This window comes from Amblyomma americanum, chromosome 3, assembly GCF_052857255.1.
Source record: "Amblyomma americanum isolate KBUSLIRL-KWMA chromosome 3, ASM5285725v1, whole genome shotgun sequence".
Classification (NCBI taxonomy): Eukaryota; Metazoa; Arthropoda; class Arachnida; order Ixodida; family Ixodidae; genus Amblyomma; species Amblyomma americanum.
Window position 1 is genome coordinate 165,761,256 of NC_135499.1, and position 12,647 is coordinate 165,773,902.

General features: G+C 48.0%; 1 non-coding gene across 1 annotated transcript; it reads right to left on the reverse strand.

Moving 5' to 3' along the window:
* Positions 1 to 11,825: 11,825 nt before the first annotated feature.
* LOC144126445 (U4 spliceosomal RNA) lies at positions 11,826 to 11,968 on the reverse strand. Its single transcript, XR_013313495.1, has one exon. It is a non-coding gene; the product is annotated as a U4 spliceosomal RNA (small nuclear RNA).
* Between the last annotated feature and the right edge of the window lie 679 nt (positions 11,969 to 12,647).

Here is a 12,647-nt window from a genome sequence, read left to right on the forward strand (position 1 = left end):
CCACAAACTTATGAGGCCTCGCGACTGGTGTGATCAATGAGCTCTGCTCGTAACGCCTTCTACAATTCATTACAAAGAGTGCTGGTGCGCTTCGTGCCCATGGCCTTTATTAACTCTGATTTTATTTTGTTCGATTTCAATCCCGTACTCCGCCTGCAGCACGGGGTAATTTGGACCGCATCTTGGAGCTGGCGGCTTTGTGTCTGACTATGCCGTGAGCCCGCCTCGGAAGCAACGAATCAAAGGCTAGATTCTCATCACAACGAGATGTGAGTGCTTTATGTGCTTTCTAACGCTGTGATCGACTGGTAAGAGCGTTACTTATTTAACTAATCAAAACCAAGAACTTCCAGGGCAGGAAGTAGAGTTCAAAAATTACAGATTACGCAATTGATGCTCATAAAATAAGGCACCACAGCCAAAAATACCACACTTTATAAAATGAAGAAACGACATATCAGACATGCAGGGAAAGACAGGGTTTTATATTAAGCAGCAAATAAAAAACAATTATATAGACAATCAATGCAACTGAGCAGTATTCATAGCTTACAAAAACATTGTAGCCAACAACAAATGTGAGGATATAAATGCATTAACTCTGTAAGGCGCTGTTGTTTTATTCGCCAGTCATAAACGCGCTTCTTTCACTACGCTCGATTTTCCTAAACTAAGAAATGTTTTTTTTTCTCATACCAACCTGTGGGTTTAATTGTCGCACACAGATGTGTCAGTTTATTTCTTACGTGTGTGCTTGACGGGAACGATGGATACTCGAGACTCTTGCCGCGGTCGATAGATTGTTCTGTTCTTTCGCTTCGATTTGGCTAAGAGGGGGGGGGGGGGGTTCATTGTTTCCAGATACTCGCGTTTGTTTAATTAGGCTCTGCAATAACTTGGCCTGAGCACCTCGTTAACAGGAGTGGCATTTTTACTGGACGCAACATGTAACTGTTTAGCGTTAACACTCACTTGCTCACCTGCAGAAAGTATACACGTAATCCTAACGGTCATACTGTTAAGCTTATGCTCAAAAACTAGTGTGGGCGCTTAAGCAACAATAATGAAATTGGTTTAAATGCGGACAAACAACACGCGATCACTTAAAATTGGCAGATAGTCCTTACAGAGGCCGTATTCTTAGCAACGCCTACTGGGATAGCTCGTGATGCAATTTGTAAAAGCGCAATACAGAAATCCGCATACCAAGCGTGCTATACGCAAACAGGCTTCACGGAGAGGAAATTTTCCCTTGACCTAGAAGACCGGTGTGGCTGATTCTTGCTTAAATTTTTGCAGAGATAAATTTAGCGATGTAAATAATACGGCTGTTACAACTGTGTCAAGGCGAAAACGAAGGGATAAGGACAGTACCCTGGATATAGGGCCTCCAATAACTTTATTTTCCTGAAAAGATATATGGCAAATAACTAATGTGAGAGATCAGCCAGGAGTGTGGCAGCGATGTCCTGATAGTCAAAAATATTTTACAGTAAATGAAATCAGAAGACTGCCTTGGTGAAAAAAAGAATGAATTAATTTTTTTAGACGGATCAGTAATTTACTGAGGGAACAGAGTAATGCTTGCAAGAAATAGAAAGGTTTCACCAGGAATTAATTAAAAACATATTTACTTTAGAGCTTCCCTAAAGCACAATTGAATAAGGCTTTTTTTTGACGTTCATCTTATTCGAGCTTGAGATAAATTCACTGCACAAATTGATTTTTTAAAATACCAAGCTTTTGGAATATGATGATTAATCTGCTATCTTCTACACTTTAAAGTTGTGACGAATTGAGCCAGTGAAAATGTTTTGCCTTTAGCTGTTTACTCATGATGTGGGGATTGGGCGCACAAAAGGAAAAAGCGGTACTTCAAATAAAAAAAAAAGCGTAAATGCAATCGGAGGCTCACGAGCGCGATGCCGGTCCCTCCGTCTACGGTGGGAAATGACAGACTCGTAACGGGGAATTATTAGAGTCGAAAAGCAAAAAGACACGCGTGGTGTGGTCGTTCTTGGTTGTTATTCGACCAGCATTACTGCTTCTCCCGATCCCCTCTCTCCCTCTTCGTATCCTTTTCCCCTAGACACACAGTTACGGGCAGGCATTACAGCCGCGTGCCCGAGTCGAACGCAGCTTCCCGAGGGATCTCAGGAAGACTTTGCGATCTCGCGCGAGGCGGCCTTGGGTATCATAAATAGCCACGCCGTTTTCTCGGCGTACATCCGGACGTCACTTCACGTTTTCCAGCTCGTCAGAGAAAAAGACGCACGGGCTTCTTTTGCGCAATGTCACGATGCGTGCACGCAGCAGCCAGGGTAGAACGGCGAGCCGACACCTGATATGTTTTTTTATCTTGTTTTGTTTACCGCGTGAGAGTGAATCGCACACACAAGCTGTCCTCGCAGACAAGCACAAGGAAAACTTGAAATGATATTTGATAGAAATGGCCGACATCTCTCTCTCCCCTCTCTCTCTCTCTCTCTCCCTCGGCTGACACCACGACCGGCTGTAAGCAGGCATCTTGCCGGAGAATCGAAATACGGAGAGAGGCGAATAAAGACGCCTGGCAACGAGACTGATGGACACGCGTATGCGAGTTAAAATAAGCGAGGAAGAGAGAAAAAAAAGAGATAGAAAGAACGAAAAAGGAAACAAGGAGGTAAGAGCGCTTGACGACCTGTGCGCAGATAATGAGGCTATGCAGGCTCGCAACGAGAGCAGAAACACATTGGCTAGAGATTGGGCAAGACAACAAGTAATAGAAACAACAGTGCCCTGCCTGCACAGCAGAAACGCATAAAGTAGTGTGAACAAAATAAAAAGAAAGGAAAATAATTTTGCGTAGCAGAGACACAGAGATTAGTTTGGGCAAAAAAAATAATGAAAGTACAGTGCCCTGCCCGCACAACCAGTCGGCGCAGCGGGCTCAGTACGGAGAGCAGCAACAAAATAATCGTCTTCAGCGTTGAAGGAAGCCGCACAATGAGAACAAAAAAAAAAGGCTGCCTTCAGTGTACGCCGGCTGTGCGTGCTACAAGGTGCGGGCCATTTCCTTCCTCCAGTCTGCCTGCCTGTGCGACCACTTTAAGCGTTGGAGTTCAGCGAATTGACGCCATCACCTCTCACCTGGTGTGTATTTTCCACTCCGATTCTGTGAAGCGAGGTCAAGCGACAGCCGTCAAGTTCATGGTACTTCGGAATGCCGGCCAAAGTTGCGGCGGTTTCATAACCGCTTCTGGGCTAGGATACTTCACAAACTTCGCGCCGACTACCTAGCAATCTTGGCACTTTGGCACCGCTTAGTACCGGGTCTCGCACAAGTCAAAGTTAACCCGCATTAACGAGTATCGAAATTCTTGAACTCATCAATCACTACAAGCACAAATTAGTTATGAAATGATCTTTTTTTACGCAGCCCCCGATTATTTCTGACACGCGGTGCCGACTACTACTACGTCTACGGCTTTTCGAACCAACGATCTGTATACGCTGTCGCGAAAAAAAAAAATACTGCTCTCCTGCTGCATTTGTGGAGGCCTTGGGGTGCCAACCTTTTACTGTCTGTCAGCACGTCGACAATATAATCACTGAGACTCGCGATACCACTTTAGCTGATTACCAGCTCTTGTCACGCGAACTCTTCTGATGTTTCGCTTCAAACTCCGTTATACAAATGTCCTGCTCTGCTATTAAACGGGCATTGTTTGGTTTGGTTTATGGGGCTTAACGTCCCTAAGCGACTCAGGGCCCCCATCGTGGGTATGTTAGGGTGGAAGAAGAAGACGAAGACCTAGTGGGTGGATACGTGTCTGCTTCTAGGTCTGTGTTTTCGCTTTTCGCTGTCTTCTCGTGTGTGGCGTGGGTCGGACAGTGCCCTCCGTGCGACCGAATGCTGACGACGCCCCTACGGAGAAATTCCCGGCACGGCGGGCGCATTCTCAAGTGAGAAAACCCAACCGGAACCCTCAGGGGCAAGCTAGGCTTAGCTCGGCGCTGCCGAGCGAGGCCGCGCTACGCGTCTGCATGGATTCTGCGTTGTCGACGACGGCTACGCGGATGCCCGCTGTGTTGCCACCTGACGCAGCCTCCACGTCCACGCAATCGTCAGCGCCTCTGGGCCTCCAGCCTGCGCCGTCTTCCGATGCTACGACTTTGGCCTGTGACATGGACTGCTCTACCGCCTCCGTGCCCGTGGCACTCCCTCAAGAAACTGTGCCCGTCGCGCCAGTTGAGTATTCCCACCAAGGGCCGTCACCAGCGTCTGAGCCTCCTCCACAGATGCCTCCCGTGAGTCAAGGCTCTCTTCCACCTGCTGCGAACTCGTTCCGCGTTACCATCAAGCCTACATTGCGCTTTGATATGACGGCCATCCCTGCCCGGAATGTTCAAGCCACAATTGACCATGCCCTTGGCTCTTCGAACTACTGCGGGTTTGTCGTCCATCGCCCATCGAACACCATCACGGTAAACTTGTCATCCTTGATGGATGCCCAGAAACTTTGCGCAGTTACGCGGATCCCCCTGAATGACAGCAAGCATGTCCCGGTGCAAATAAATTTTGCATCTGGTCCTGACACACTCCGCTGCATGGTTTATCATGTCGACAGCACGAGCCCTCCCGAGGAGGCGCGCGCAAATATTCGCTGCTCAACTCATGTTGTACTGCAAGCACGGCCTATGGGTCGCCGGGGCTCATACCTGCTCATCCTGCAAGGCCCGTTGACTCTCCCGAAGTACCTTACCTACTACGGTGCGATAGTCAAACCACAGCCCTTCCGACCTCGTCGTATTTTTTGCTATCACTCCCACAAAGAAGGACATATGCAAAATACCTGCCCTAATCCAGCAGCTGTGGCCGACATGAATGAACCAACAGCTCATTGTGCCCTGTGCAAATCGCCGGACCATGACATTCGCTCCCCCACTTGTCCAAAGAAGAAGCAAGCGAAGAAGTTTCACAAGTCGCCTGCAAAAATGGATGTTCCTACAAGTAATCGCTTTGCAGCTCTCGCATGTGACGACAACGACTTCCCTGAACTTCCTTTATCTGAGCCTGCTGCTCACCATACGTCTCCTCGCCAGCGTACATATGCACAAGCGGCTCACCTTCCCGGATCAAATGGTACTCCCAAACGTCCAGTGCATCCATCACATGTGAATACCACAGATGAAGACACAGCTTTAGACAGTGCAATCGCGGAAGCTCGCCGCCGACTAGACGAACTCACCCAGCGCCGGGAACAGCGTCGTTCTCAATCCTCTCGAAGAATTCTCATAACTCGGGAGCAACCATCAGAGGAATCACCTAGGGTAAGCACTGGCCCACAATCAGGTGCCGACCACCTGTTAGCCGTGACTACCCCGACAGTGGACAAGATATTAGCGCTGATGAAGCAGGTGACATCCCTCATCGTGGAAGCTCTTCGGCCTCGTCATGGATAGCGCATCATCATCGGTGGTGGTGCAGTGGAACTGTCGAGGTTTCGCTAATAAGGCCTCTGAAGTGAACATCCGCCTTCGCGACGGAAAGCTGAGGGCATGGGCGTTCCTACTGCAAGAGCATAATGCACTCCCACGCCTTTCAGGTTTCTGCGCATACCATTCACCATCTATCCCTGATCGCCGTTGCACCGCCTCCTCCCTCAGCCCAGGTAAATCTGCAATTTATATTCACAGTTCAGTTCCGCACACACCGCTCGACCTTTCACGGTGGTGCAACACACGTCAAGAGGTTGTCGCCCTTCTCGTAAAACCTGCACGCACACCCCTTATTCTAGTTTCTTTTTATAGTCGTCCTGGCTCCGCATCTCCCAATCTGGGATGGGTTCGTTTTCTACGTTCTACCAACTCGGGTATCCCTATTCTAGTTGGTGGTGACTTCAACGGCGCACACACTGCGTGGAGTTACCCATCGGATTCCTCAAGGGGTTCACACATCCAAGGGAGCTTTTCAGATCATTCCTTTCAACTTTTAAACCACCCGAATACTTCTACCCGCCCACGAGGTGGCTCGTATTCACCTGATTTGACTTGGTGGTTAGGCCCCGGTAACCCTCGTTGGGCTGTTGATTCTGATACTTGGGGTAGCGATCACAGCCCTATTTTTATCTCCCTCACGCCTACGCGTCTACGGAAAATACGCCGCACTGTACGAATAACATCATGTGACTCTGTACGCGCAGACAATCATTTATCTACATTCAACCCCTCTTCAGCATTGTCTACTCTATCTGCTGTTCATTTTGGGTGGAAAAAAACAGCGCGAAAGGGACGGAAGACAAAGAAGAAGGAAACCACACGGACGAGCGCTCGTCCGTGTGGTTTCCTTCTTCTTTGTCTTCCGTCCCTTTCGCGCTGTTTTTTTCCACCCAAAATGAACGCATACCAACTTGCCCAACTTTCCATTCTACTACAGTCTATCTGCTGTTCTCGCTACTCACACTATTACCACTACTGTAAATGAAGACGACCCAAACCCGGACATACATCTCTTGAATCTGTGGGCTCTTCGTCGCCAGGCGGATCTTTACGCTACTCGTCACCCCGATGACCCTTCGGCTCTTCCTACTCTTCACCGCGCTACCGCACGGGCGCGGCGCAATGCAAAGCGGCTAGGCAGGCAACGCTGGGCTGCATGGTGTGCCCGCCTGTCCTCTACGCAGGGCAATCGACATCTTTGGAGAGTGTTTCACGCCATGGAGCGCCCTTCTCAGGTTGCAGATTACACAGAGAGCATTCGCCTTGCGCTAAATGTGGATGAGGACACATTTGCACAACAAGCGGCCCGTCAATTTTTTCCAAACCATGACTGCACCGCTACGTCTCCACCAGACTTATCGGTTACAGAGCCCCCCGATGGGATTACTTCTGACCTCACCATGGCAGAGCTGCTGGCCTCCATTGACCGTTTGAAAACTACTACTACTCCCGGGCACGACGGCATACCTAACTCCTTATTCCGTAACTTGGAAGGGAGGGCTTTGGAAACCCTACTTGATACTTTTAACGAAGTGTGGCTTTCTGGCGTCATGCCGGGAGACTGGAAGCATTCTATTGTGGTTCCAATCCCCAAGTCAGGTCAGCCTCCAGTATCTCTCTCGGCCCCTCGTCCAATTTCCCTTACCCCTACCATCTGCAAGCTTTATGAAAACATTCTAGCCGCACGCTTATCATGGTGGCTGGAATCCCATGATTTTTACCCATATTCCCAAATTGGCTTCCGCCCACAAATTGGAACGGAGGACGGCCTTGCTACTTTGGCTGCTGACGTGCTTGACCACTCTCCACAGAGTCACCTTGTACGAACCGTAATCGCTACAGACATAACAAAGGCATATGATAACATCCTTCACTCTGCCATTCTTGCCTCCCTTCAAACTCTTGGTCTCCCTCACCGGTTCCTCCTCTCTATTCACGCATTTTTAGCAAATCGAACCTTCAGCGTGCGTGTCCACGGAAAGCCCTTTGGTAATTTCACTTCCAATAGAGGAGTGCCGCAGGGCTCCGTTCTCGCCCCCACATTATTTAATGTGGCTTTAATTCCTCTTGTTCGAGCCCTAGAGACCATCCCTTCTATCCGCGTGCTTGCATATGCCGATGATATCAACTTGTGGTGCTGTCATCCAGATGCGTCAATTCATCAGTCGGTCCTTCAACACGCGCTGGATGTATTGACATCTCGCCTCCCACCTTTGGGTCTAACACTCTCTCCTACTAAATCATGTTTCATTCGAATTGGAAATAAAGCCGCCTTACGGAAAGCTCCCCCTTTAAATTTTACGGTACATAATTCTCTGATTCCTCAGGTAGAAACTGTTCGTATTCTTGGTCTTCTCCTCCATACATCTGGGACTGGCACCCCGTGGCTGACAGCCACCTGTAAATCGGCTCACGCTACTCTAGGTCTGATTCGTCGCATAGCTATGCGCTCTGGTGGCGCACGTGCTCATACGGCCCGCCAGCTTGTGCGCTCTATCCTTCAGCCACGGATAGTATATCAGGCTCAATTTCAACGTCTCACCCGCAGACAGTGGGACTCCCTTGAAGCTATCAATCGTGAGGCTATGCGCGTCATAACATATCTGCCTCGTTTAACACCCATACCTGTGCGACAGGAGTTCGCCCAACTTAATACACTCAGTGAAATCATCGACCAACGGGTGGCAAATAGAGCTCGAAAACAGTCTCTCAAACTTCATCGTTTAAAAACACTTCCACCGTGGTCCTATTGCCAGCTCACTGACAATCGCCCCACTGTTTCCCCGTCGGTATCAGCAGCGTGTCTGCCTGAAGGGTGCATATTATACACGGATGCATCTCATTCTGCAGAGAGGGGAGTTACTGCTGTGTATAGTCCATCTCATCCGCATCTCAACTCTCGCGCGACGTATACTGCGGATACGTGCACTCCCCTGGTATTGGAACTTCAAGCCATTTACAATGCCATTGCTTCCCTTCCGCTCGTTCCAACATTCAATACAGTTCACATTTACACCGACTCCCGCGCCGCCCTGAAGGCTGTTCGACGAACAGCTGAAGGCTGTTCGACGAACGTTCCAGATTTCACAATCTATTCATGTGCTCTGCGCAAAGTATCCATGTCCTGTGCGCATACACTGGATTCGCGGCCACGCCCAGGATCCACATAACATTCAAGCGGTTGCTATTACTCATCTTCATACATTAGACGATCCGCCACCTTCCCCTCTTCCCCCAGATCCGTTCCTGTCCCACGTTTCCGATTCCGAAGTTTTGCGCCAGCGAACACGCGCTCTAATTCCTCCGTGTTCGCACTCTCTCCCCCGTAGTCTTACTCGGCAGGAGGAGGTATCCGTTCGCCGGATTCGGGCAGGGGCGGCTCTGACACCATCTGTCCGTCATCGGTGGCGTGCCAAAGATCTGCCACTACCTGACAGGTGCCCTCACTGTGGCGCTCCACCGGACATATGTGATGTGCGGCACTTGTTGTGGACGTGCCCAGCGACGGCTGCTATCAGAAAACGGTTCCTTAGGGAGGTGGGCCTGCGGTGGAACAGCGAAAGTGACTTCGTGAAGTGGACAATGGACAACCGTTTCATTAGCAACCTGTGCGACTACCTCAGCGCAACGGTTCTTCACTCCTTCTTTTAACTTTCAATCTCGTGCATTCCTTCCCCCCTTTCCTTTTCAACCTATGCCTCATGGCACACTTCTCGAATAAAAAAAAAAGCGACTCAGGCTACGAGGGACGCCGTAGTGAGGGGCTCCGGAAATTTCGACCACCTGGGTTCTTTAACGTGCACTGATATTGCAAAGTACACGGGCCTATAGAATTTCGCCTTCATAGAAATTCCGCCGCCGCGGTCGGGATCGAACCCGCGTCTTTCGGGTCAGCAGCCGAGCGTCGTAACTACTGAGCCACCGCGGCGTGTAAACGGCCATGGAACACTGATGTTAAACCAGATTAATAATTATGAAACCAGTCACATGGTAAAGTGAAACGATAAGAATATAGTTTAGCTGTTACGAAAAAGCATTACTTCAAGAGATGCTTGCAGATTCAAACGCCACGTTTCTTTCCTTGCCCTGTTTTGTTTTTTATGCCTCTGTGCACAAAAAATCTCCAGCCCTTGACCCCTTCGTGGGATGAAAAATTACATAATTCATCACAATTTCGTACCTCTTTCTTCCAGCACCGCAGCGACAGTGACTGGTCGGATGCGTCGCAATCTCTACTTTTTCTCTTCATACAAGGCTCACATCAAGTCAGTGACAAAACAGTCACGGCGACTGACTTCCTGACGGTACTCAATGCAAATGTTACAACGCTAATCATTTTCATTTTTTTCACATTTATTTTGTTGTTGCCCTGATTGAACCAGTGTGCCTTCGCGCATCCCCTTACCAAAAAAGAAAAAAATAAAGCGTGGATTTAGCGACGCACACATAGAGCTTCTCGCTTATACGGCAGCTGAGTTCCCACGTTTGCCTTCTTTTTCTTTTCTCTCTTCCATTTTGATGAGCCCATCCTTGCGTTCTTTTGAGTGCATGCGTATGTGAGTGTATGTGCTTGCGCCTGCACCGCAATAAAGTGGAACTGTTTGTTTTAAGCGCTCTGAAAAAGATGGCGGTAGCTGAAGAAGATAGAAAGAAGAGGTCCGGTCATAATACAATTCAAAGACCAGAGCTCCAAGACGAAAGCTCTTCAACAACGAAAGATAGATACAGACATAAAGAACGATGGCCAAGCTTTTCAAAGCTTTCTTTTTCTTCTTCTTTTTCTACCCCCGAAATAGCGAAACACAAGCACGCACGCCAACGACAACGAGAGGCAACGCAAGAGCGCTTTTGAGGCGTGAGGAGCATTCGGGATGTTTCATCACTAACATTGTGCTCCGAATTACCTGAAGCGTCTTCCCTGGCTCTCCATCTGAAGCACTTTGCTCTCTCTCTCTCTCTGTTTCTTTTGTTCTCGCGGTCTTCCTTCATGTCGCGAAAGCTTAACGTCCTTACGTTTTCTTGGTGGCGCCCACCCTTCACGTTTTCGTTCTGTGTTCAGGCAGTGCAGCTTACTATTAGAATGACATTCCTATACCCGTAATTCTGGTTTCCTGAAGGTTGAGAGATGAAGGCGCTGCTCGTCTTTTGGCGCTGCATACTTGGCCTCACAAGAGTGAGGGAAAACGAAAAGGATGGCGAGAATTCTGGAGAACGGTTGAATTCGAAGTATAATGCTAGGTCAGAAAGCAAAGTGCTTGAGTGTATAGGCCATAGAAACAGAGTTTGAAGAATCTGGTTTGTTCGGTCAGCGCACAAATGTCGCCTGGAGTGCTCGACGGGGTAAACTTCGTTTGCTTCGTATAGTAACCAGGTAACAAAAAAATCTGCCGCGGAGGCGAACACAAGACAATGATAAAAAAGAATGAAACCAGGAATCTAGATCACATGGACACAAATCTTCTTCTGTCTTGCAATAGCCACTCTATGCATTTGTTATTTTTTCTTTGTTTTTTCGCTCACTTCTGTCTACTCTTTCGAAAGATTCTTTCATTTCATTGGGGAATCCGTGACCCCTGCTCGCTGTGGGGCAGATTTGATCGGAGCAGAGAATGGGCGTGGAAAAGAGAGGCATTTAGAGACGTACGAGAAGAGCATAAAGCAGGTAAAGGAAAAAGTAAAAGCTGCAGTGCCTCTTCGGGAATCCGCGGGGGCATGATTTGGAATCGAAGCTCGGAAAGCCCAAGGGTCGAAAGAGCGGACGGCTGGGAATCAGCATCCAGGAGTGACGTCTTCGTCGGCTGTTGGGGCGCCGTCATCCAGGATTGTTTATTTATTTTATTTCACTCTATCGCTCTTTTATTATTTGTCTATCGCTTTTTATTCTCTGGCTACAACAGTCTCGTAATCATGAAGCCAATGGAAAGCAATTCTCTTTTTCATGGCGCAGCAACTGAATGCTAAGCATTGGACAACGGCAAACGCTGACGCTTACAAATGGGTAAAAATTGGTACGCGTTAGCACTGGTAAATGCAATCAGCTTGCAATGGGCGCATCCTGACCAAATTTGCTCATTAAGCTTCGCTTTCGAAAGAAAATTTTTCTCCGGTGCCGCGGAGTCGAAAGACGTAGCTGGGAGGAGATTATTTGTAACTACATCATGTTTTGTAGTTACCAGAAACTGTGCACCAACTTCTTAAACAAAAATGCTACTTCCAGCTTCTTTGTATAACAAGCCAGCAGTATCGTCAATGCCTGCGCCTTAACGCAACGTTTTTTCGCCGAGTAGATGTCTCGTCGTTAATTTCTGACGGCCCCCCTACTTAACTTAAACAAGGGGCGCGTACTTTTTGCACCCTCTAGGAATAGCAAGGTTTATATCAAAAGCAGGTGTTAAGCGTGGCATTGAGATAAGTTCTCAACTAGCAATAGTCGCTCCTCAGTCGAGAGTTCATGGGATGCGACACTGCCTGTAAGTCCTAAGCTAATTATTACGTAAGAGGCAAGAAATCGACAGAAAGTGCAAGCTTCTGAATGAAACATTTTTTACATGCATTATTTATTTGAATTCGAAGCAGAGAAGTTTCAAATATATGTGGTGAGTTCAAAATACACATCGCCGCCTTTAGCTTACAAGTTGACAGCTTCCCGTGGAGTACCTTCCAACAATTGACAGAGTGGTGCCAAATGCAGAGTACTATATTGACACTTTGAGTAGAGTACATATAAAGTTGACCTGCACTGAGTGTCAAGTCCTTCGATACGTGAAGGATTTCATAGCAAGGAAGTCAAGCGGTGTAAGAAAAGAATGTCGGTGCATTGTCGTGAGTCAATTACTTTACGGTAGACATGAGCAGTGAATGGGCGAAAATGAAGCAGTGCAGCAAAATTGAAAACAGCACTCGAAAAATGCCGCTCCCGTTTTGCGTGTGCAGTACTGCAGGAGTTTCTTTTTTTTTTCTATACCGAGTACGAAAAATGAGTCGTAGCTTCTAAAACTATGACTTCACCCTATTACATTAGAATTATAACTATCTTTCAGAGCACCAGGAAGTGATGGTGCGTGCTTGTAACGGGCCGGCAGAAATAGCGGCTATTTACACGACAGCCCGTACGTTGATTTTGTTTTTGGCATCAGAGCAATATTTTTCATTGAAACATATTT